Genomic DNA, 25,742 nt, shown 5'->3' with positions numbered 1-25,742 from the left:
TGTGATTTCAGCATCAGTGCTGATGATTCTCCCAACGCCTGGCCCCAAAGTCCCTTGCCTACTTCAGCCCTAGCAATATATTTCTCCTGCCCCACCTCAGTTTCCTGGTCGTACCCTAAACTGAACCACGGATGTGTACACCATCTCTAAAATCTCAAAGACCCTGTCACCTGCCAGACCTCCAACTCATTCACTCCAGTCCTTCCACTCCACCAGTTCTCCCACCTGAGACCTCCAGGCCGTCACTCTACTGTTGTTTTCACTATTTATCTTCCCTTCAGGTCTTCACTTCTCAGCCAGCTGAGATTTCATGATCCAGCATGCAAATTCTCCCTTGCAAACACTCTGAACTTCCTTACACTAGTCTCGCTCCATCTTATTCACTTGGCAAAAACCCAACTGTGGTTAAATCAAACTGTTTACTTCACACCTGCAATGGAGCAGTTGAACACTGCTAAAGAAAATTACCCAGCTCCTCTGGATGGACTCACTTCAAATTTATGGCCATAAATTTCAAATGGGCATTTGAACTGCTGGACAATCCTACTACAGTTTCTTAGAAAATTCCTTTTCGCTCTCCCCAGTGCAACAATTTCACACTTTCTCCTCTCTCTGCATATTTTCAGCTCCCCTTCCTCTTTCATTCTCAGTCTGACCTCAGACTGTCCTTTACAGAGAAAATAGGTATAATCAGACCAACTGCCTGATCCTCCCACCACCAAAGCCACCAGAATGCCTGAAGCTCTGTATTCTCTCTGCCCATCTGTGGCCAACCCCTCCATCTGTGCCGTGGGCCCCTTCCCCTTTCACCAGCATAAGTATTCCCTTTCTTTCATGCATCATCGATTTCTTCTTCTCTACTAGATTGTTCCCATTGAAGTAAAACAGAACTTAATTCCCTAAATTTAAAAACATTAGCCTTAGCCTCACAGCTCCTTCAGGCTATTGCACCATTCTCTGCCCCTCTTCAGCGCAGTGGTTCCTGAGAGTTGCCTATGTACTGACACTCCTCTTCCTCACCTCCCATTCTTACCTCCACCCACTTCAACTGGGCTTTTTCCCTTACCATTCTATTGTAATAGCTCTTAGCAAGAATGCCAGTGACTTACATCCTTACTAGATCAGTGGCCAGTTCACGGTCCTCCTCTTCCCTGGACTCCCAGTGACATTGGACATGTTTGATCACTCTGTGGTAGACTGAATTATTGGTCCTACTGCTGCTCATGCCTCCCTTGTCCATATCTCTTTCTATGGAACATGGTAGTCCCTTCCACTAGAGGTGGAATACACTTTCTTGCCCCTTGACTTTTGGCGTGGCTGTGTGACCTATTCTGGTTAATGGAATGTCAGAGGAAGTGACATGATATCAGTTCTAAGCCTAGGCCTTAAGAAGCATTTCATGTTTCTACCTGCCTATTTGTGCCAATGTTATCACCATGGGAGAAAACCTGCCCTAACTGGCCTGTTGGTGCAAAGATGATGAAGAACCTGTATGTAGAACAAGCTCAGACCCAACTGCAGCTTGGGCTGCCCAGCCAAGGTCAGCCATCTCTAGATGACCTCCAGATGACCCACAGGTGTTTATACCATTGAGATTTTTGTGGTTGTTTGTTACCCAGCAATAACAGACCAATATATCTTCCTTCTTAAAATACTTTCTTAGCCGTTTCCTTATAATCTTCTGGTTTTTCTCCATCTTTACAGGTTGTTCTTTTCAGTCTTCTGTGCTGGAGTTTCCTCTACCAGATCTCTGAATGTCAGAGTGGCTTCGGTCTCAGCCCTCTCCTCTCTTTCTCTAAGTGGGATTACCCTGGCCACAGCTTTGAATACCATCTATATGCTAGTTCTCACATTTAAGTCTAAAGGCGAGACACCCCTGAATCCAGACTCAAACATATATATACATATCCACCTGATGTCTGAGGTCTTGGCAAGGAAAAAAAAGAACTACTGATCCACTCCTTCTCCCCACGTAGGCATCCCAGCCACCCAGGTCACCAAAATGGAGGCATCATCCTCAACTCCTCTCTTCTGTCATAAGTCAGATCATCAGTAAGTCCTGTCTACTACACCTCCAATGTTGGTCTAGAAACCAGTATCACATCTCACCATCTCCACAGCCCTAATCCTGGTTTTATCTCCTTCTGCCAGGACTTCTGCAACCACATCTTACCTGTCTTCCTCAGTTCCTAGTCCATGCTCCACAAAGCAGCCAGAGTGAGCTTTCTGGAAGGTAAATGCAGTCTCTTCACTCTCAGCTTAAAATCCTCCAAAGGCTTCCATTGAAACTAAAATAAAATCCTTACTCCTTACCATGGCCCATGAGGACTTGATGGTCTAATCCCTGCTTATGTCCCCAGAGCCCCTCAAATCTGTTCACATTGCTCCAGTGACAATGGCCTTCATGGTGTCTCTTGAACATAAGAAGTACATTCCTGCCTCAGGGCTTTTGCACTTACTATCCCTTCTGCTTGGAGCACTCCTGCTCAGATCTGATGGGCTCCTTCCCATCCATAAGTTCCCAAATGTCACTTCCTCAAAGAGGCCTTCCCTGTCTAAATGAAATACCATAAGCCCCCCCCACACACACACCCTAATACCCCTACTTTATCATATTTAGCTACTTATCAACATGTAAAAATGGCCTTGTGTCTACTGTGTTCTCTCCTATTAAAACATAAAATCCTTAAGGGCAGGTATTTGTCTTGGCCTCTCATGTGTTCCCAGGGCTCTGAACATGCCTTGCACATAATGGGCTCTCAGTAAATGCATGTTGGCTGATTGACTGATGCCAGAACTGACTGGAGATGTGACTGGCTAGATCGTGAAGATGGGGAGAGTGTCCCAGGAAGACAACTGCAGGACCAGAGAGGGAGGCTGGAGAATTTAAGGTATACTCAAGGGACCATGAAGGGCCAGACTGGCTACAGGGGCGAATGCATGTGGGAGTGGAGGAGGAAAGTCTGCATGGTGGGGGGGTAGGGCTTGGTCGCTGTCACTCCAAGTCCTTTGAATTCCTGGCTGCTGCTGACTACTGTGAATCAAGGACACAATATGTTCAAAGCAAAGGTTTTAGGATCATTAATGTAGTTAAAGGGTATGTATTTCTGAGTGTCCTTAACTAAGTGCTGTCCTGTGGGAACAGAGAATTTTAGAAGACAGACATCTAGAAGAATCTGGGAGCCCAGGGGAGCCAGAGATCCGTCCCCTTGGATTCCAGATGCAAGAAAAGCCCATTACCCAACCTTTTAGGGGCTAATATTTAGTTCCCAGTTTTGGAAGGTCTCCCTGGGTAATTAAGGGTTTGCTGAGCACACAGCAGGCACTCATACACAAGTGTTAACGAGCTGGTGCCCATGCCTTGGGCCCCTTTACACCCTCCCCCAACACACACACACACACACACACACACACACACACACACACACACGCGACTAATTGCTTTTCTGCACCCAGTGACTGAACACAGCTTCACCAGACCCCCACCCCACGGATACACCCTGGATCCAGCTACTTGCCTTCCCAGCCCCCTCCACCCAATTCCATTGTCAGAGCTGAACAAAGGCCCAAGGCATCCTGGGTTAAAGGATTTTAACTCTGCCAATCCCAGGAGGCTCCAACATGAAGCAGCTTCCTGCAGGAGAAAAGTGACTGCGAAGTCTCCCCAAGGGACAGGGGATTTTTTTCCGCTCTGAAAAACAGAACCTAGCTGCCAGTCAGACACTCCCCCCAGAACCCCACCCAGCTCCCACCCCAGGGATTAGAAGAGACCTCCCAGCAGTCAAACGGGTCTTTAGGTCTTTTCATTGATGACTTCTATTTGTGGCGATCAGGCTTGTTAGCTTCCACCCAAGCCTGAGGAACTGTCCCCTACACTCCCATCGAACAGGACTCCACCTTTCTCTCCTCCGCATTCTCCTGCCCTCTGTCTCGCTCCTTCCCCCCCCCCCCCACTACCCTAGAGCTCTCACACTGTCCCCCACACCCATCCCGTGGCCCTCAGAGCCCCGCCCCGCGTCCCTGCTCCCGAGGCGCCGCACCCCGCCAGGGCCACGGCAGCAAGTCGGGGCTCGCCCCCAGCTCGGGTCCCCTCGGCACGTTCCGCGCCGCACTGTCTCTATCGGCCACCAGCTCCGGAACCTGGCTGGCCGGAAACGATGCTGTCTTCTGGAGAGAGGCTAGCCCGGGGGCGTGTTGGATCTTAGCAAGAGCATTTCCAGGCACTAGGTTCGGCGTGTTTCACTGTGCCTCTGCCCTAATCCGGGAGTGGGAAGTAGCGTCTGGGGAGCCCTTGCTGGTTGCTCTGCCCTAGTCCCAGAGGTTTCTGGGACAAAACTGCATTTAGTGTGAACCCCGTTTTGCCCACCATGGAACTGAAGTTCAGCATGCATGTCTTTTTCTCCTTAAGTTTTTAAAGTAGAAGAGATACCGGGTAAATTAGAAATGTGTTTGGGAAAGGAGTGAGCAGCAAACGCTGGCATTTAAACGACACAAAAATGCCCAGGCCAGGCCACACGCCCAGGCGGAGCCACGCACCCGGCGACGGCGCAGCGCCTTCTGGTGGCGGTGCTGGGCTCGGCCGTCCCCCGCCCCTACGCTCCAGAGAAGGTAGGAGAGCGGCTCCCCCAAGTTTGAGAAACCCTGGGACAACTTTGGAGGAAGGGAATTAAAGGTGTCCGACACCAAGGTCCTGAGCAATGCTTTTAGTGTTTCCGTAGCTGGCGCCGAGGCCAAGAGCCCAGGGAAGGGGGCAACATAATAGAAAACCCCTTGTTCCACTATCAGTGGGGGCCTGAAATTCTACGGGTACAGCATCATCTCTTTACCTGCAGGCTTTTGAAAATCTAAATACCTCAAGGAAGGGTACCCCTTTAAAACAAAGGCAGATGGCAGGCTACGTCAAAAAAAATCACCAATGTCATCACCAAAAAGTCATGATTATACCATAATAGGTACATTTTATATGGTGACAACATTTAATAAGCATTATCTAATCTGCTCTCCCCCATCCCCCACCCCAGCTATTGTTAGTTGTCAGGGCATCCTTTTGTACTCTAAACAGCAGTGTTATTTTGGGCTGCCCCACCCCCAGTGGCCATTCCCTCCCGTTTCAATCGGCCCCAAGTTATACCCTAAATATGTCTCCCCTTTTTCCACTTCTCATTCTCACAGCTGCTCCTTGAGTTTAGGTTCACACAGCGTATTCCCTGCTACCTCAGTGGGGGTAGCTGGGGCCCTTCCATGGAACACAGGACCCCAGGGAGAGCAGAGGGGGCTCTCAAGTCCTCTCTTTGCCCAACATGCAACACCACTGTATCTGCCAAGAAGCAGCTACCTTGGTGCTGGTTGGGGGACTCTCTTCCGAAAGTCAGCAGAGTACTCCCACATTCAGCTTCCTCTCTATCTGGAGTTTCTCTCCAGAAAAGTATTGCCACTCCTCCATCTGGTGGAAGCCGGAAGAAGTGGGGGTGCTGGGTTTCTGAGGAACCCAGGCAGGTTCTTCCCCAGCTCCCACCGTTTTCTGCTGAATCCCGCTGGGTGTTTCTACTTATTCATACTGTCTGGTGGGAATTCTTCCAACTTTGTATCTTCCTTCTCTTTGAGGTATTTCCTGCTGTATTTATTGCTACATAACAAGCCATCCAGTGGCTTAAAACAATAAACATGTATTTATTTGCTCATGTCTCCGTGAGCCAGCTGGGCAGTGTCTATTCTGGCTCTGCTGAGCTCGCTATGTGTCTGTGGTGAGCTGGCAGGTCGCTGAATGGTTTAGGATGGCCTCGCTCACACGTCTGGTGGTTAGCAGGCCATCAGCTGGGGTGAAAGGGGGACTGGGCCACGCGCCTCTAATCCAGTAGGCTAGCCTACCCGAGGCATCTTCCTGGGGAAGCAGCGTTTCAAGGATGGGGAGAGCAGAAGCCACAAGGCTTCCTGAGGCCTCGGCTTGGAACTGGCACACCCTCACTCACCCCACATTCTCTTGGTCAAAACAAGTCACACGGCAGGCCAAACTCAAGTGGTGGGGAAACAGACTTCAAGTCCCGATGGAAGGAACTGCAAACTATAGTAGCCATTTTTGCAATCCCCCACACTCACCCTCTTCTTTCCTGGGGTTCACTACCAATAAAGTAAACACACTTCAAGATATCCCATCCCTTATACACACCCAGGACAGGCAACTTAGCACAGTGCTGAAGCATACAAGGCCAGCAGTCAACATGCCTAGGTTCAAATCTTGACTCCACATTTATTAGACATGTAACCTAGGAAAGTTCTCTTGTCTCTCTGGGCCTTGGTTTCCTAATCTGTAAAAGTGGGAGTTGCAAATTTTTAAAAGTTAATCCATATTAAGTCCTTAGGCGGTGTCTGGCACATCATAAGTGCCCCAAAATATCAACTATTATGCCATGAGGTGACTGCTGGCTGCTCACCATGATCTCAGGAAAACCACCTGTCCCATCTTCCACAGCTGCCCAAAGCACCCTCCCACCACTGCTGACACTGTCAGCCCCCAGCTGCCAGTTCTGCTGGTGGCACCTGGTGTTTACAGAGCTCCACTGACATGCCAGTGAAATGGTCCTGTCGGTTTTTACCAGTTCCTTCACTGAAGCCCATCTCTCTAGAGCTGGGACAGGTTAGCGCTTACAAAAAGGACTCTCAAGTTAGATAAACTTGAGGTTTGCTCCCAGGGCTTCTTCCTGAGTGATTTAGACAAGCGAATTCATCTCTCTGCGTTTCAGTTTCCTTGTCTGTAAAATAGGAGTGATAGCAGTGCCTCCCACAGAGCATAGAAAGCATCACATGAAGAACTTAAGAGGCTGCGTTTAAAACACTGGCGCTCACTGAACTCAGAACCCATGTTGTCCCTGACATTGCCCCCTCCTATAAGTGCTGAGGAATTGCTATGGATGAATACTTTTCCCCCAAAATACCCTTCTCAGAGCCCTTCCTCCCTCAGTCCACCAAGATGGGCCAGGATCCTGGGGAACCAGCTGAGCTCTCCAGCAGGTGTTAGTTTAATCTCTGGTCCCTCTCCTCTCCTTCCTGAGGACTGTCGTTATGTATCATTTGCAAACTAATACCTCTAATACTTAACATAGGACTTAGCATGGTAGGTGCTCCATAAATGTTTGATGAAAGAATGAATGAATGAGGACGTAGGAGAGGAAGACCTGTCCTCTACCCTCCTAGGTTTGATAGCTGGGTCTATGAAATAGACTGACTACAGGCAGATTAACAGGAGAAAATGTACACAGATTTATTGATTTTTAATATTACATGGATAGGGACACCACAGGGGGGGAAAAGTGAGTACCTGAAATAGAGATGAGATTTGAGAGCTTATATACCATCTTAAGAGGGGAAGGGTAGGGGGGAAGATGTAGACAATTTAGGGGAGAGTAGATAATTTTAGGAAAGATGAATGGGCCCTTAGAGGAATAGATGGAGATATGCTAGAGTGTGACAAAGTTTGCCTGGGTGTGGTATAGACTTCTACTCTCCTCTCTGTAGTAAGAGTCAAACTTCCCCGGTTGATGAAACTCCTGGGAAGAAGGGAGGGGATTTATGACAATTGAGTTCCTTTGGGAGGATCTGTCTTTGGGCCGATAAGGGGAGTTCAGAGAAAGCCGCTCTCTGCATTTGCTGTTTTCCAAGTGCTTTCATCTCGAAATAACCGATGTACCAAAGCAACCTGTTTTGGGGTGGCATGTCCTGAACTCCTCCAAGGACTTCACTTCATTCTGATAGCTTTTCTTTTCCTTGGGTGAAACCAACTTCTTTTGGATGACTTCAGAACCCAGTCAAGTCACTGAGGCAGAAGGGAAAATGTTCCCAAGAACTGGGAATAAGTAGGTGGTATCTTCAACCTGGCTGCCAGTTGCAATCCCCAGGGAAGCCCGGGCTCAAGCCCAGGAGTTGGAGATGCTTCGCCTTGGAGCAGCCTTGGTGTCCAGAACTGGAAGGTAGCCCTGATCTGTGCACATGCATCATTTTCACCACATCTCTCCCAGAATTGAATCTTCCAGAGTTGAAAGTAAAGAAGCCCAGATTCCGTTGATGGTTCCCATAGAATTCAGACCACAGTGGAAAATGAGTGAGGCTGGGCAGGGATTAACAAGCCCACTTCCATAACTAAGTGTGTGTTGGTGTGTACTTAAACACACTTGGGGGGAAAAAAGCCACTTATCACAACTTGATGCTTTAAGGGCCTCATGAAATGAGTAAATATTCACAAACATGTGTGCCATGCAGAGTAAACGTGAAAGCCAGAGACAAAATCAGAGGATGAGGATGGCTGGTTGCACAACAGATTTCAGGGGCCCACGGACTAGCCCTAGGGAGCCACCGTCCAGGAGTCCTGTTGAAAAAATCTGTGAGCCAGTCAGACAGGTGGCCATTCAAACTAGTAGCCTGAGGAGGGGGTGGATGGAGAGGGAGGAGAAGCCCCTTCTGTGATGATGGGACTGAAATACCCCCTACAAAATTGGAGAAGGTGGCGGGGGGGACTCCTGGTAGGAAGAAAGCTGAGTTCATACATCTTTTTTTCTTTTTTGGTTTGCTTGTTTGTTTGTTTTGCCTGCTGCACCTTCAGCTTGGCTCTTTTGAGAGACGGATGTATAGCCATCCACAAACACATTGACCCATGCCCATATTAGAAAGATGGCAGAAACCCTTTCCACAAAGATGGCGCCGAAAGCGAAGAAGGAAGCCTCTGCCCCTCCCAAAGCCAAAGCCAAACCAAAGGCTTTGAGGGCAAAGAAAGCAGTGCTGAAAGGCGTCCACAGCCACACACATAAAAAGAAGGTCTGCAAGTCACTGACCTTCCGAAGGACCAAGACGCTGCTGCTCTGAAGGCAGCCTAGATGTCCGTGGAAGCGCGCCCCCAGGAGAAACAAGCTTGACCACTGTGCCATCAGCAACTTCCCCGGATGACCAAGTCGGCCATGAAGAAGAAAGAAGACAATAATACACATGTGTTCATTGTGGACGGCAAAGCCAACAAGCATCAGATCACACAGGCTGGGAAGAAGCTCTATGACATTGACGTGGCCAAGGTCAACACCCAGATCAGGCCTGATGGAGAGAAGAAGGCATATGTTCAACTGGCTCCTGCTTTGGATGTTGCCAACAACATTGGGATCATCTACATGGAATCCAGCTGGCTAATTCCAAATACAAACCTTTTTTTTTACTGTATTAAAAAAAAAAAAAAGAAAGAAAAATGGCAGGAAAGTGTGGAGCAGATGAGGAGGTGCTTGAGGGCATGTGTGTGTAAAGCAGTGCTCAGGCAGGAGCCAGGTTGTTGTTTAAGAAGATGGGGAGCTTCTTGGGGTGTATAATTCTGGGATTGGGGAGGAAGATTGTCACCTTCCTTGAGTGAGATTTGCAAACCCTGGAATTTAAATGTAGACCCCCAGGAAGGAGTCAGATTTTTCAAAGGATAAGGGAAGTAAGGTGAAGGTTGCACCAGATTCTGAGTTGGGCCCTAGAATCTCTCTGTGACACACAGGCTGCAATAACCCTTAAGTCAAAGGGTTTTTGTTGTAGAACTTGGTCTTGGTCTAGGGCCATCCCAGCTCTATCTAATCTCTTGGTACTATGCTGTAGGGATTGGGCCTGGGGAATTCAAAATGTCAGATATGTGCCCTCGAGTGATTCCAAGGTGCCGAAGGACCTTTGTAGAGCTGGTAGACAGGGAGGCCAGAAGCTCCCAAACCTGGGGATTTGAGAGTGGACCCAGAGCTTTGACAGCTGGCCTCCCTGGTGAATCGGAGGTGGGCCCAGAAATCAGTATTCTTATGCCATTCCTCAGATGATTATGATAGTCATGCAAGTTAGGTGTTCTTGGAGGGAATTAACTGGGGAGGAACTTTCCTGATCTGTTGCTAGGCTCTGGAAGTCTATATATAATGCCTCTTTATTCAGTCTGGGGCATTCTGCACAGACCCCCCCAGAGCAGGCCTCAGGACATGGAGATGCTGGGGCCATTGTGATGCCCCCCTCCCCCTGCCCCAGCTTCAATGAGATATAATTGACATGTCACATTGTGTACGTTTAAAGTGTACAATGTGCTGATTTGATACACTTATATATTGCAAAATGATTACCACCATAGCGTCTTCCATAGTGGCTGCACAGATCATCATCTCACTAACACTGAGGCTCCTTTTTCTCCACATCCTTGCCAACACTTGTTATCTCTTGTCTTTTTGATGATAGCTATTTAACAGGTGTGAGGTGAGTGAGGCCATTGTTTTGAAATATTTTTGAACTGATAAGAACCCACAAAATGGGTTCAAAGTCAGCTCAGTATCTGAATCAGAAAATAAGACCCTCCCCAAGGAGAATCAACTTTCTCATGGGCTTTTGGTGTCCAGAGAGTCTGGCTGCCATTCTGCCAGCTCCAATTCAGAACACCAGGCAGTGAAAAGCCAGCTGTGATAGAGTTCTAACACTCACAGGATGTGAATGCACACACAGTACGTGTGTCTACACCCACTGAGGCCCTGCTTTCTGGTTCCTCTGGCCACAGAGACCACATCTTTGCCAGTGGGTGAACGTCAAGGCAACCTGGCCCTTAGTCTTCACCAAAGGCGAGCTTCCAAAAAGTCTTCAATTCGTATCCAAAAGTAACACTGTACACAATTTATACTCTATTGAAGATGAAAATGGGCAGGGGGTCCACAAGGTCAAAAGTATTCATAATAAGGTGTTATTTGACTTTTTTAACTCTCATTTTCTCATGAATGTACAAAAAAGCTACCTGCTTTGGGAAAACTCAGCAAAGTAAGTCCAGAAGTAGATATGAGACTCCTAAAAAAATTTGCAGGAATGTAAAATGGTGCCACATTTCTCACTAACATTTTTTGCTTTGGAAAATATAGTTTTTAAAAAATTATGTTAACTTTTCTTATTATAATTTTATGTGAGTAAATTATTTTATTTTTAAATTTCAGTTTTAATTTCTAGTATGGTAAGTGTTGGGAGGTAGAACCTATGTAAATAAAAAGCTCCTTGGGTTCCTCAATAATGTTCAAGAGTATAAAGGAGTCCTGAGATCAAGAAGTTTGAAAACTGCTGCCTTATTTCTTCCCCAAATCCTAGATTGTCCCTTAGGCTCCACCCCAAAGTTTTCAAGTGTACAAGCTCCCCCTCCCCACAAAGGTTGGGTTCCACCTTGGTGACGATCTCACATCTCTCCTTTCCAGAACAGCTGCCTTAAAGTTCCCCACAGCCCTACACATCCCCCATCCGGGCCCTCCCTGCCTGCCTTCCAGAGCGAGAATGCATTCCTTTGACTAGGCTCAGCAAACCTAGGATGGGGGCAAGGGACTCACGTGCAGTCCGGGAAGCAAGAGATGAAAACACAGTCACTGCCCTCAAGGAACTTCTGATTTTGGAGGAGATACGGATAGGTAAGCAGCTGCCCCTGAGATACCTGTCGTTGTTTACCAGCAAATACCCTGGGTGGAGAGCTGGTGTTGAGCCAGTTTTCCTGCCACCCTAGATCCCAGATCCCAGGCCCCGCGCGCCCCCTTGTGGCTGTGACTCGTCAGCTCAGCCTTTTTCCTCGAGTTGCAGGACGCGCACTAGGGTTAAGATCTCAAGTCTGGGGACCCCCGCTCTGAGGCCCCACCGCTGTGAAGATCTATTTCGGTCCTCGGCGACCTTCTACCTGTCCCTCTGCGTACGTTTACCCCTCGATGACTAATTCCAGCCCGCTTCTGCCTCTGCGCCTGCCCTTTACGGGTGCTAGCACCAACCTCATTAGTAGGTGACAGAGAAGAGTGTGTAGGGGTAGAAATAATATGTGGTGCGGATTGCACCCCAGTCCAAGGAGCTGGATGCCAAAGTTTTGCTTCTTATTGATATGCCCAATAGCAAATAATCTGACATCGAAAGCAGCCCTGGACCCTGGTGGTTGATGGATATTCTATGCTGGGGGTCAAGTTTCCTCAGGAGGGGGAGTGTGAGTCTGGACCATCTGCATCTCATTAGCTTAGGCTGTATTCCTTGCTCTTCCCGAGTGCGTGGTTGTACTTTCTGCATCTAACATGGGGATCAATACTCCCAAGATCTTCAACAGTCCTTCTAGGGCTTTCTTCCAGGGACGTAGGTCTGCCTATTGCAAACAGGACCGGAGTAGTCTGCTATAAAATCCCAAGACTCCTCAAATTGAGCATGCAGGGGAGCACTTGGACTCTGGTCTGCTCAACACAAAACAAAGTAAGCCCCAAATCGAAGAATGAAACACCAGTGTCTGTCTTTTAATCAAACCTTAGAAAATCAGAAGGAGAATATCCTCCAACTGAGAGCGGTATTGGGGTTGGGAGTTTAGAGACAGCAAGACATCCTGGGGGTCCTGCCTAAGGGTTTCTCCTGCAGTTCTGACCCAGAGTCCAGTGACAGGAACCTCACTGCTCCGTAAGCAAACTCAGCCATCTTAACCAGTGATTTCCATGGCAACTATCAAAGAGTGGCCCCCTTTTCCTTCCTACAGGTGTTCCTCCCCCCCTCCCCCCACCAGTCACTTTCAGACGTGACCTAGAACTGGATTCCATACAAATACATTTGCATAGGTATCATTTCCCCCTTTCAATCCATGTTTTAAGAAAGTACACACTGTTTAATTTACACAAATACCCTTTAAAAATAAACCAGTAATGTCAGCTACGTGGGGCTTTATTTTATTATTCTTTTTACTTTTGTGTATGCTCAAATTCTTCCATGTAAAATATTTTTGATTAAGAAGTTTTTAAACTTTTTCAAAATAAAATTAAACAAAAAAGAAACATTAAAAACATTCCTTCTTTCAACATTTCTGAAGAAAATCTGGTCTCTGCGAAGAATGATAAGAGGTTATGACATAACTACCATTTTCTACAAAAGGAAATCATAGATTCTAAGCCTTAATCCTCATTTGGGTTATGGTGAAGATGAAATAGCCCAAGACTTTAATTTTGAAGCACAAGAAGAATACAAACAAATCTTTAGCATATAATGTGGTAAAATGTAGATTGGGAGGGGGGGAATGTAACACTGAATTATCTTGTCTTTCTTGCACAACCCCCTTCCCATCTTTTCTCCATGCAGTCCCCTCACCCTTCACAACCTTTCAAACTTCCACAATGAGAAACCCAGCATGTGTGAACACCTGTTGCTCTGGTACTGAGGCAGGGGTAGGGTAAACTCTAGTGCTTGGGCCAATTCTGGCTCGGACCAGTTTTTATACAACCAGTCAGCTAAGAATGGTTTTTACATTGTTAAAGGGCTGTAAAACAAGAACACACAAAGAAGACTGTGGCACAGAGACTAGATGTCCACCCTCTGGCCATGTCTGATCTATGAACCATCTCAGCCATAGGCTGTCTGGAGCCCTGGTGAGTGGTGGCTTTTCTTCCATCCAGGCAGCAGTGACAAGAGGTGCAGCCTGGAAGTTGCCATGCCGACGGGGAATTCAGTTCTTAAAATAGTTGGCTGTGCTCAGGCATTTTTGGGGTGGGTGGATTTTGAGAGAGGGGGTTAGGGAAAGGGGTGGGGAGAGATGATAAACTAATGAGTCAGACCCAACTGGTGACAGCTGTTTCGTCATCTCTCTGGCAGCGTAAGGTGGGAAGGGGACAAATCTCTAAACCAACGTCTGAAAGAAGCGTTTTCCATTCTCAGGGTAGGGATATTATCCTGGTCACCAGCATCTGCCTTATCGTCATCATGGGACCAAAATGAAAGAGAATCACTAAAAATGCGTCTTGTATCCACAGAGACCAATCAATCAACATTCATTTTTTTGAGAATCTCCTGTCACCCCTTTGTGGTGCCTTCAATGCTTGGAAAGATGAACTAACTCCATTTTGGTTTTTTATTGTGGTAAAATATGTATAGCGTAAAATTTACCATTCTCACCATTTCTTAACTGCACAGTTCAGTGGCATTAAGTACATTCACATTGTGCAACTATCACTCCTATCCATCTTCAGAGCTTCTTTATCATCTCATATTCTGAAATTCTCCATTCCATGCTCCTCCCCCCAAATCCTGGCAACTTCTATTCTGCTTTCTGTGTCTATGATTTTGGCTATTCTAGGAATCTTATATAAGTGGAATCCTACAGTATTTGTTCTTTTGTGTCTGGTTTATTTCACTTAGCATATCTTCAGGTTCATCCATATTGAAGCATGTGTCGGAATTTCATTCCTTCTTAAGATCGACTAATATTCCTGTGTGTGTATTTGTGTGTGTGTGTGTGTTGTATGTGTGTTGTCGTTGTTGCCGTTGTTGTTATTGCTGTTGTTTATCCATTCATCCACTGGTGGACATTTGGATTGTTTCCACATTTTGGCTACTTTGAATAATGTTGCTACGAACTTTGGTGTAGAAAAAGCTGTTTTGAGTCCCTGCTTTTAATTCTTTTGGTGGCTAAGCCCATTTTCAGAAAGGAAACAATATGCAGATTGAGATCCCACCCAGAGTGCAGAAGATGCTACAGTAGCATATTATTATAATTTCTATCCCATCATTCAGACTCCATGTCCTATGAGGCCAGCAAGCCCCTTGTCTCCTGTTCTGCTCCCTCCTCCATGCTCCAGCCCTCTGCTTTTACTGCCCATTGCCATGAGGTCAAGGCCTAGGAACCTCTGGTCCCAGATCCTTCATCAAGGGCAGTTGGGAGCTTTAAGGTTAATGCTTAGCACTTTCATATTTTTCAGAGTTGAGCATCATTCAAGCACAACCTTCTGGGTTTAATACCAATTGTATCTTTTAGCATGATTTCAATGTTTTTGTACTAAAGGACCGATTTCCCATCAGGGACAGGGAAGGGAAGGACTCCATGGATGGCATATCACTAGGAATTTTTTGGTTGGGGATGGGCACGTGGCCTCAGCTGGTTCACTCAGGATGAGAGGAAGGAATTTTATTTCATGGCCAGGCAAGATTTTTTTTCCTTTGAAAGTGTTCCACTTGATGCTGACCAAAAGGAAGCTGGGCTGTGGATAAAGCTGACAGCTAGGGAGGAAGTCAGAGCAAGAGAATAGCAGAATATGATGGAGCCCTGATCATGCACTACCTGAAGCTTACCCTACTCCAGTTACCGTTAGGGAGCTAATAAATTGCCTTGTATTTTAAGCCTATTTTGGTGGGCCTTTCTGACCCCAGGGCCAAAAATACCTAACAGACTCAGTCTGCATGGTGTTAGATTTTTTTTTAACCCCAAGAACAGTGGAAAGGCATTGCGAGGTATAAGCAGAAAGAATCCAGGGAGAGAGTGACACAATCAGATCTGCATTCAAAGTATCACTTTGGTTGCAGGGTGACAATAAGTTAGTGGAGCTCTGGGGTGGTTGCAATTAGGGGCTACTTGCCTAGTTCTGGTGGGAGATTATGGAGAAGGAGAGAAGGGAACAGATCTGGGAGATTTTAAGGAAGTTAGCTAAGTTTGACAGAAGTTAGTAGGGTTGACAAGCATTGGTGGTTTGGAAAGGGGAGGTAGGTGTCAAGGCTGACCTCTAGGCTTGTGGCTTGCTCAGGAATGGGGGGCAACCCACCAGGACAGGGCTGTTGTTGAGGGAAAAAGATTGAACACTAACAGTGGCCGGTTCTTGGAGGGACTAGACTTTAGTGGAAGAAACAACAGTCAATATTAGCTCAATGCTATCTGTGAACCAAGTGTGGGTCAAAGTGCTTGACCTGAATAAACCCATTAACATAATGACCTCAGTCTCTAGAACAGATGAGTTCTAGGCCTATGATGCTGCCAGCAGGGAGAAAGAGAGCCACACAGAAAGGAAGGCATGGGTGAACCTGCTCAGAGGGAAGGGCCCGCCTATACTGGTCACTTGGGAAGAAGACAGAAGAGAAAGCCACCTCTGTGTGCTCCAACTCCTCGGAAAGCACCACTGCCAAAGTCTGCAGCCTGGAGTCAGATCGCATCAGTACAGACAGGGATATGTTAATAATTCTTCATCATGGCTTCTCTTGGTCAACACACAGTGCTAACACGTCCTCAGCAAAGTGCTGCCAGTAATACAGAGAGGAGCTTCCTAGCACACTGTCCTTGCATATCCATCAGTAGAGGGTACTCCATGGGGTTAATTCAGCACTAAGCCTATGGAGAAAGAGGATGGGGAGGACAGCTCTGTGTGTGTGTGTGTGTGTGTGTGTGTGTGTGTGTGTCTTCATCATCACCACCACCATCACCATCTTCCTCATCAATATCATCACAGCAGTTTCAATTCACTAAGAGAATGGACGGAGTGAGACACTTCATACTTACCCTACTGTTTTATGTTGTAACCCAAATGTCAAATGGGGGCTGCTTTTCCCTTGAGATCTATATGAAATCACATTGATACCTACCCCAAACACAGACGCATAGGTTCCAAAGTCAATGGGTATGCACAGTCCTGCCCCATTTCTACTAATTTTGGGGAGCAGGGAAGAGGTTTCATTTCTCATGGATGTTTCTGCTTCATGGGTTCCTACTTCTAAGAATGGTTTCATTTTTTTCTGCCAAGTCGTGGCTGGTAGAAAACTCAGTCCTTGATTGGTTTCTGCAAACACACCCCCTCACATAGCTAGCCCTGGCGAGGTGGACTCTGCTCGGACATGAGGGTGACAGCAGGCTCACACTGCCATGTTCTGCCACGTTGTCTGATTGCATCGCTTTTCCTCCTCCCAACTCTGTGCTCGATCACCTCCCTTAGGGGTTACTTGGGGAGCTCCAATTTTTCTCCTTTTATGGTGGAGAAAATTTCGGCTTCCCAGCTCTTTCCCCCAAACTCTCACATCTGACTCAGAAAAACAAGTTGCTCTGTTGGGCAATCTGCCCTCCTGACAAGCCAGGTGGGTTATAAACAGCCCATATTACACCCTTGCCATCCTAAGAATACAGGTACTTATCTTGTCTCCCACTCCTGGATTACAAATTCCTTGAAGGCAGGAACCATGTTGTTCTCTGAAAGGTCCACTGCCCTTAGCACAATGCCTGGCACATGTGAGCATTTGTGAAACTGGTCAAAATTCCTGCTTGTTCCGAAGCAGCCCAGCCACAAGCCATAAGCCAGATAAATCCAAAGTATCTTCAGGAGAACGAGAGACTTAAGAGACACTCATTCACTGATGACTCCTTTGCATAGGAAAGACTTGCCATGATTTAATTTAGCAAATATTTGTTGAGCGTTTTCTGGGTGCAGCACTGGGGCATACAAAGATGAGATCGTCACTCTGTCCCTGGAGGTCCCACCTCTGAGAGGACAACACACACACATACTGGTGATTGCCAAGCCCTGGACCAAAGCGGGTATGACTGAGTATGGACAAAGGGATCTCAGAAGGAATGGACTCTGTTTTGGGGTGGGAAGGTGGGCTGAAAGGGCTTTACAGAGAGTATGACATTATGTGGACATTTGAGGCAAAAGTGGGGAGGTGTGGAAGTGCCTATCCCCCTCTGAGGTGGGGAGTGGTCAGCACAGGAAGTGTGCCTGGAGCAGGGCTGGAGGGAAGGGACAGTCTGTGTAGGACTTGCCGTGCCTTGCCCAGGAGTTGTTACTTTCCTGTAGGTAATGGCTAGGCACCCAGCATGTGTTGTAGCTTCATTCCTTGTGTGCATTCATCCTCCATTCATGCCAGGGAAGAGCAGGGGGCAGGATGGGTGAAAATCTTTAAGATGTTTGTTTCCCTCAGTCAGCCCCTCCAGCCCACTGACATTCTGGCTCCCTGGAGTCTCAGAGGGAAGAAGAGAGTGAATTGAAAATGAGAAAAGGTTTGTGTGAAGGACGAAAAAGCAGCTGGAAGTACAATACTCATTTGGATATTGGAATGAATAAATGAGATAAAAATCCTAAATAAATATCTTGCATGGTACTAATTGCGTTTTAAAAGCTGCCACTAGAGAACAGATAACACGATGCTGTATTTCATTAGAGGCTTCCTTAATTCTATAGTATTTGCCAGCAAGCCCTATTAAAGCAGTCTGTAATTAAAGACCAGTTCTGGGTCCTGTAATTTAGAGCATTATCAAAATATGGCAAGTGACTGGCGGTAAGGACATGGAAACAAACACCACTTTCATGAGGTCCTTGTAGATCACACAGAACGTGAATTTTAAAAGCTCAGGCTTTGTAGCACCCCTGCCAGAGGGATCTGTCCACATCAGTGTTTCCCATTTGATGGGCAACCAGTTATTTTTTCTATTATCCCAGAGGAGTGTGGATGAAGAAGTAAATTAGGTAGTTTTTCTTAATGATTTTTTTATTGTGATATAATGCTCATAACATAAAATTACCACTTTAAAGTGTACGATCCAGTGGTTCTTTTTTAGCATAGTCACAATGTTGTACCACCACACTACTATCTAATTCCAGATCATTTTCATCAACCCAAAAAGAAACCCCGTACCTATTATGCGTAGCAGTCAGTCTCCATTCCCACCTACCCAGCCCCTCACCCAGCCCCTGGCAACCACTAATTTCTGTTCTGCCTCTACAGATAGGCCTATTCTGGACATTTCATATAAATGGAATGATACAGTATGTGGTCATTTGTGACTGTCTTCTTTTACTCAAAATATTTTCAAGTTTCATTCATGTTGTAGCATGTGCCAGTACTTCATTCCTTTTATGGCTGAATAATATTCTGTTGTCTGGATACACCACATTTGTTTATCCACTCATCTGCTAATGAACATTTGGGTTGGTTTCCGCTTTTTAACTGTGATGGATAATGCTGCTATGAACATTCACGTACAAGTTTTTGTGTGAACATATGTTTTCAGTTCTCTCAGACACATACCTAGGAGTGGAATGGCTGGGTCCTGTGACAACTCTGTGTTGAAGCCTTAGAGAAACTGCTCGACAGTTCTCCACAGGAGGGGCACCACTTGATATTCCCGGAAGCCATGTGTGGAGGTTCGAAATTCTCCACAGCCTCACCAACACTTGTTGTTGTCCATTGCTTTTTATTACAGCTATCCTAAGGGTGAGAAGTGGTATCTCACGGTGGCTCAAGCTTTCCTTTAACCATACAAATAGCCATCCTTTGCCTTTGCTCCTTGTGGTAAACCGCGCAGATTGTCTCGCATTCGGCAAGCGGGACACAGTCTGTGACTCTGCTTCTCACACGGCCCCCATCAGAAACTGGCCTGGAGGCCTCCTCCTGACCCAGGACACTACAGTGGGTGGTTAGCGGGCATCAAGTGGATGGAGTCCTAATCCTGCTTCTGCCACTTATTAGCTAGGGAGACCCCGGGAACGTTATTAAACCTTCCTAAGCCTCATCTCTAAAATGGAAATCACTTAAATGAGTGCTGCCGTCTTTCAAGGACTCTAAAATCCATCTCTCTCACATCTTACCATCTCTGAAGTCAGGGTGTCTTCCAATGTACATTGGGCAGGCTGCAGTGGTGACATAGTTGTCAATCCCTGGGCATCCACATCCAACCTGGCCACCTGGGTGTCAGGTGCCCAAGGGGAAACCCTGGAGACAAAAGTGGAGCCTCTTTTTAGCCATGTTGCATCCCCAATGCTCTTGGCACACAGGACAACATTTTGGAGAGAAAACCAGGGCCTCCATGACTCTGAGCCATAGGGTGATCAGAAGAGTGGACCCCATGTGAGAGGAAGTTTGGGGATACCATAACCAATGTATTTCATTTGTATCTATACACAAGAGTGATGTATGGCAAACACCTCTCAGTCCACCTAAAAGAGCTCTTTCAGTATAAAATAAAAATTCTAAGTACTAAGAGATCCTCATGTCAATTAATTGACTTTTTTTCTTTTTTAGGAGAGCATAAAATTATGACCTGTGTTACAATCAGTGATGAAATAAAATACAGGTACCTCTTTCCATGATGAGAGGCTGTGTGGAGTGAGGACCAGAAGGGACAATGTGTGTGAAACACTCACCACAGGGCCTGGCAGAGAGCAGTCATGTTATCAATGTTGATAGTTAAGAATGTTCTCAAGAGTAATGCACCTACTGACTAGTATTATGACACGTATAACTATGGCCCAGGTTACTATGAATGGCCTCTCTTCTGACCCTTCACTGACTGACGGTGAAGTGGTTGGAAGCTGTGAGGAGACCTCGGCTGAAAGGAAGTGGGAGGTGAATCTCCAGATTCCATGGCTACACTGTGACCTAGTCCTGGCAACTGAGGGCAAGCCCTCAGCTTGGGGGAATCGCTGAGGAACACCCCGAGTGCCCATGAGCACGAGTCATTTTCCCACCTGCCAGCCAGAGGTCCCCAGCGTCTGGAGACAAGGGCACAGCCTTGGGTTTTGCCCTTTCTCCCTGTGGACAGGGACCCTGTCAGCCTGTAGGTGGGAAAGGAGGGCGAAAATTCACCTTTTCCAGGCAGCCAGGTAGATGCAAGAAAATGTGATGCCCTCCAGTTGTTTATGCATCATGTTAGCTTACAATGCCAGACATACAAACACACACACATACACACCCACACACACACACACCCTACAAAATCTTTTTATCTCACTATGATATAAATTCCTTGATGTTACAATTAGTGCTATCTCTGTGGCCCTGGGTGCCTAGCACCATACTGGCACACTTTAGGCACTCACAATTGCTGTCTGCCCACTTATTCCTTTATTCTTTTACTCAGCATTTATTGAGAAGCCATGCTTACTGCTAGCGATAGAGTGGGAAATGAAATGGATGTGCCTCTTGTCTTCCAGGATCTTGCTGTCGGCAGGGGTGGTGCAAGAGAAACTTCTGTGGAGCTCACACCCCTCCAAATTCAAAGCCCTGTGGGGCCAGGCAGGTAACACGAACGAGTCCACTGGGCAAGTATAAGACAGCAGGAGTGCTGGCCCCTGAGGACGCCCCTCGAAAGGCAGCAGCAGCTATTCTATTGCCTTCTGAGACTCCAAGCCCACTGTTGCTACGTTGCCCACTTGCTCAAAAAGAGTAAGAAATCTGATACACCCCCAAGAAAACGTATCTGTGGACCAGTTCAGTCCAAGGGTCGCCGTCTGGGGCCTCTGTGCTGTTGTTGCCTCTCTCTGTCCCTGGTATTCTCCTGTAGAAAGAGGGGCTGCCAGTAATAGAGAGCCACGTGCTGCTTCTTTAGGAATTAATTAGCCAGGGCTTTGGAGAAGCTTTATACAAAGAACTTAGCATTATTAAAACACTCCTTTGGCTCAAAGAATAAATATTTTAAAAATCCCAACCCTAAGTGCTTAATCTGCTGAAATGTGCAACAAATAAAAAGCGCACTCTGAAAAGGGCTTGCTTCCTGTTTCAGAAGAGCCCCCAATCTGATTACAGAGAAGTGGCTTTTCCTGCCAGGGGTATGACAAGAAGCCACAAGCAAAGCAACTCACAGTTTCAGAGGAACTTGCCAGCAAGTTGCATGAACTGCAATTTCATTGCTATGAAAATGAGTCCCTCAGTTGGAGACCTCTTGACAGCTGCCGGGGCGATTCCCCGTCAGGGGCTGTCCCTTGCACCTGCTCTGGCACTGCGGGGATCATAAGGCCCAGGAGGCAGGCTGTATGTGAAGCTGAAGGAGTTCTGGGAAACCACACACAACACAGCAGGCAGTCCAGGAGAGAGCCTACCTGAAATCCCTTCCCTCCATGTTCTATGTCCTGTTTTGAGGACAGACCCAGGGTGGTACTGTATACAGGTATGATGTATGACTCCCTGGGGGTACAAATACAGTCACACTTCTTATCTTCACTATTAATAACTCCCATTATCTATTTATTAGCAAGAAATGTAATCTTTTACCTCTTGAGACATCTCTGTAAACTTGCTAAGAACCCTAAATTCTTAGTCCAAAAAGGTCACATTGTGTTTCAAGCCCGCTCACCCGCACTGTTATTTCAGTTGCTGCCACAAGATGTCGCTGCTGAAGGCTGGTTTGGCGCAGGCCAGCACACTCTTGCCCTATACAGTACTTTGGTGATGCCTCTGCTGGTACAGGTCCTTGCCAGCCCACAGTAGTGCCACATGCCAGGCTTTCAGGTGGGAATTTTTTTTCATTAATACACATATGGATCCCCATAGCCTGGCACTGCCAAGGTGGCTACCTCTGGATTGCCTATATGCACTTGTATGGAGTTCCCAATCCCAGAGTCCCCATCACCTCTTGCAAACTTCCCCATTTTGGCTTCAGAGTGTCCTTTCCTGCCATCAGACTTTGCTCAATGACATCTTCACACATTTTTGTAAGCTTGAATCTCAGAGAGAGAGAGAACTAGAGGTAAGGGGGTCTTACCCTCTTTAAGACTTTGACATGGTTCTGGAAATGTGTCTCTTCCAACTCTGTATATCAAAGGGTCTGAGTGAGGGACCACCTTGCTAATGAAGCAAAAAGTCTTGCTAATCCTTTTACTTGTCAAAGATGGAGATCTTATACCCAGGGCAGGGGGCCTGTTTGTTCTCTCTCTCTCTCTCTCTCTCTCTATTTTTTTCTATACATATACAGATATATATATATATATATATATATATATATATATATATATATATAATATATTATGTAAATTTATATATAATGTTTATTTTATATATAGAGAGAACAAACAAAATATATACAAATTTATATTATATATTTATATATAATATATATTTATATATAATATATATTTATATATAATATACATTATATATAATAAATTATATTATATATATATATAGAGAGAGAGAGTGTATATGGCAAATAGCAGCTCCTCTCATAAGAAAAAGGATTAATACAAAATGACTGTCTCCTGACCGTACAAAGAAGCAGTTGGTAACTTCTCCTTAAACATTAATTCAGACCTTGCCTTACTATGTTCCCTGTTCCAAGTTGTTGAAGACAAGAAGAGATAACTGAGACTCAAGGAAGATAAAGAAATTGCCCAAGCTGGTACAGGGAATGGGAGAAGAGCCAAGATGAGGCGCAGATCTGTCTGGCTCTAACGTCTGGGCATTTCCTACCATCTACTTCCTTTTCTAGGTTCTGTAGAAAGAAGAAGGAAGACCACCAGAAGTTGAGGTGGTCAGGAAAGACTTAAAAGAGAAGTGGGATCTTGACCTGAGCACAGAAATAGGGGTTAGGATCCTCCCAGGAGAGGGGGAAGCCCCTGCATGGATTATATTTCAGAGGCAGGGACAGACCCGACAGCTGGAGAGCACAGCTTCCCAAGGAAGTACCTAGTGATGGGGCAGCCATATAAGTTCCAGAGGTTTCTGTGGCCAATCCTTATATATGTTATACCCTATTCCTGAGTTAAAATCGTCCCAGAATATTACTTACTTGTCCCCGTCTCCATTCCAGCTATGTGTTTTCATGTGACTTGGTTTTAACCAATGAGATACAAGTAGAAGTGTCTTGTAGAAACCTCTGGGAAGTCCTTTAAAACAGAACAAGTTCTCCTTTAACCCTTCTTCCTCCCTTCCTCTATCCTGATGCCTGGGAGATGTATGTGATGGCTGGTCCTCTAGCCATCATCTGAGACTGTGAGGACAAGGGCTACATTTTAGAAATGATGTAATAGTGAACCTGTGCCCCTGTAATGATGGGGAGCGGCCGTATCATCCTAGACTGCTAATTTGTGAACTTCATTTAGGTACGAGGCAGAAACTTCTGTATATTGTGTTTACATCATGGTTGCTTTGGGTTTTCTATCACATGCAGCTGAATTCTGTGCCTAATTGCTGTAGCCTGCCTCGCTTACTGGGGAATGCTTGAATGCCAGGCCAAAGAGTCCAGACTTTATCCTATGGGCCCCTGGGGAGCAGGAAAGTATCATGACAAAAGCTGTGTTTTAGAGATGTTCATTTGGCCACTAAGTACAACGTCCATTAGTGTGAAGAAAGTCCAGGGCTGTAGGCCAGCTGGAAGACTTTTATTGTAGCACAGTGGTTGGAATGGTGAGGGAATAGAAGGTGTGCCTAACCTGCTTTCTCATCTGGTCACTCTGAGGTATCAGGTCAACCACCAGGAGTTCTGTTTCTATAAAGTCTCCATAGCTTTCTAGAAGGGCAACAAAGCTTGGGGCCTGACAGCCAGGTCCTGACACACAAGGGTGAGCCCTCCTGGACTAAGAGAAAGCAGTGGGCAGTGGTTAAGAACAGAGTTTCGGAGTCTGATCCACCCTGGTTCAAATTCTGGCCTTCTCCCTTAGTAGCTGTATGAATTTGGACAAGTGATTTTATCATTTGGGGCTTCAGTTTTCTCATCTATAAAATAAGGAAGAACAAAAATACCTGTTTCATAGGACAGAGAACTAAGCTATGGGAAAAGCTTAACGTGGTGTGTGACCATGACTAATTCATAGACGAAACGGCCACACTTACATATTTTATTTGGGTTTCAGTTATCCTGATGTTCTTATACAATTGGACCTATTATAATTTCATAACTACAGACAATGAATACATTTGACTTGAAACTTTTGATAAATTGCACAAGGCCACCAACCTATTTCATATTCTTATTTTCAATGATCAAATCATAGAAAAAAATATTTTTATTCTCCAATCCTCTCCAGGGATGGCCTTGTGTGGTACTTGACGGAGTGAGTTAAATTGTCAATGTCTGCTTTTTAGCTCTTGTGCTTTTAGACAACACACAGACAGCTATGGAAAGGATGGACAGCCTCTCTCCCACCTCTTAACACATATATAAACTCTGAGAGCTTTACTTTCTTGTTTCTCTGTCCAGAGAGAAGGACCTCATCCTGTTTCACTGATTAAATAGAAGTGATTAAGAAGGAACTACCTCAACTTTCTGCTACCAAGTCTCCTGCATCGACCCCATCTGCCCTTCCCCTTGTCTGAGTGAAGTGGTGTGACTGTTGCCACCAAGACCAGGTCCCTCCAACAGGGCTCTGGATTCCCTTGCCTCCTGCCTTCTCAGGACCCTTGCACTAAACCATTATCCTGGATCTCTCTGTTTTCAACCTCTCTTTCTCCTGGCTTCTTCTAGTTGACCTTGGAATATGTTCAAAATTCATTAAATACAAAAAGTGAAGAAACTTCTCTCCAGCTGTATTAATTAGGAAGTACGTTTGACTGCTATCGTGACCCAAAATCATGGAAGCTTGATAGATGAAAGTTTACTGTCACGTCAGTGTCCAGGTCTAAGCAGCCCAAGGCTGGCAGGGTGGCACCACCCTGGCACCAGGTATCAGGGACCTCAGCCTCTTCAGTCTACCATTCCCAGGGTGTGACCCTGTCTGCATAGCCTGTGATAACACACATTCCTGCCAACAGAATGGGGAAAAAGCAACAGGGAGGATGGAGAACACTTCCTCATAGGGTATGACTTCCACTCACATCCCAGTGGGCCAGAACTTAGGGACATAGCCACTTGTCTCTGCAAGGAAGACTGGGAAATGGAGCCATTATTCTGGTATGAGCTAAACACAGAGGCTGTATTATTATAGAAGAAGGGAAGGTGGATACTGGGGTACAATGAGCACCTTCTACCACCCCATGTGACATGTCCTTCAAGTATAGCCTCTATTTTCTCTTTCTTAGTCTAATGTGCCAAAGGAGCTGTCCATACTAATTATCTCTATTTCCTTCTTGTGTTTATTGTTCAAATGGATGAGAGCTTGCAAAAGTGTTCTGGAGAAACAAGGGGAGAACACTACACAAGCTCATTCCTTGAAGGTAGGCCATATTAGGGATGGGGTAGGTAGGCTACTTGAGAAGACCATGTGTTGGAAGGTGAGATCAGGGGAGCCATGAGAGGCACAATTGTCCAGGAATACTCGTGTGCTGAGCCA

At 46.1% G+C, this 25,742-nt stretch overlaps 1 pseudogene; it reads left to right on the top strand.

Annotated features, from left to right (window-relative positions):
- The first annotated feature begins 7,291 nt into the window (after nt 1-7,291).
- Nucleotides 7,292-9,857, top strand: LOC109437597 (large ribosomal subunit protein uL23 pseudogene; annotated as a pseudogene).
- The last annotated feature ends 15,885 nt before the right edge of the window (nt 9,858-25,742 follow it).

The sequence above is a fragment of the Rhinolophus sinicus genome, chromosome 2 (genome assembly GCF_057876585.1).
Source record: "Rhinolophus sinicus isolate RSI-liver-muscle chromosome 2, RSI-T2T, whole genome shotgun sequence".
Taxonomy (NCBI): Eukaryota; Metazoa; Chordata; class Mammalia; order Chiroptera; family Rhinolophidae; genus Rhinolophus; species Rhinolophus sinicus.
This window is presented reverse-complemented; position numbering and strand designations above follow the sequence as displayed.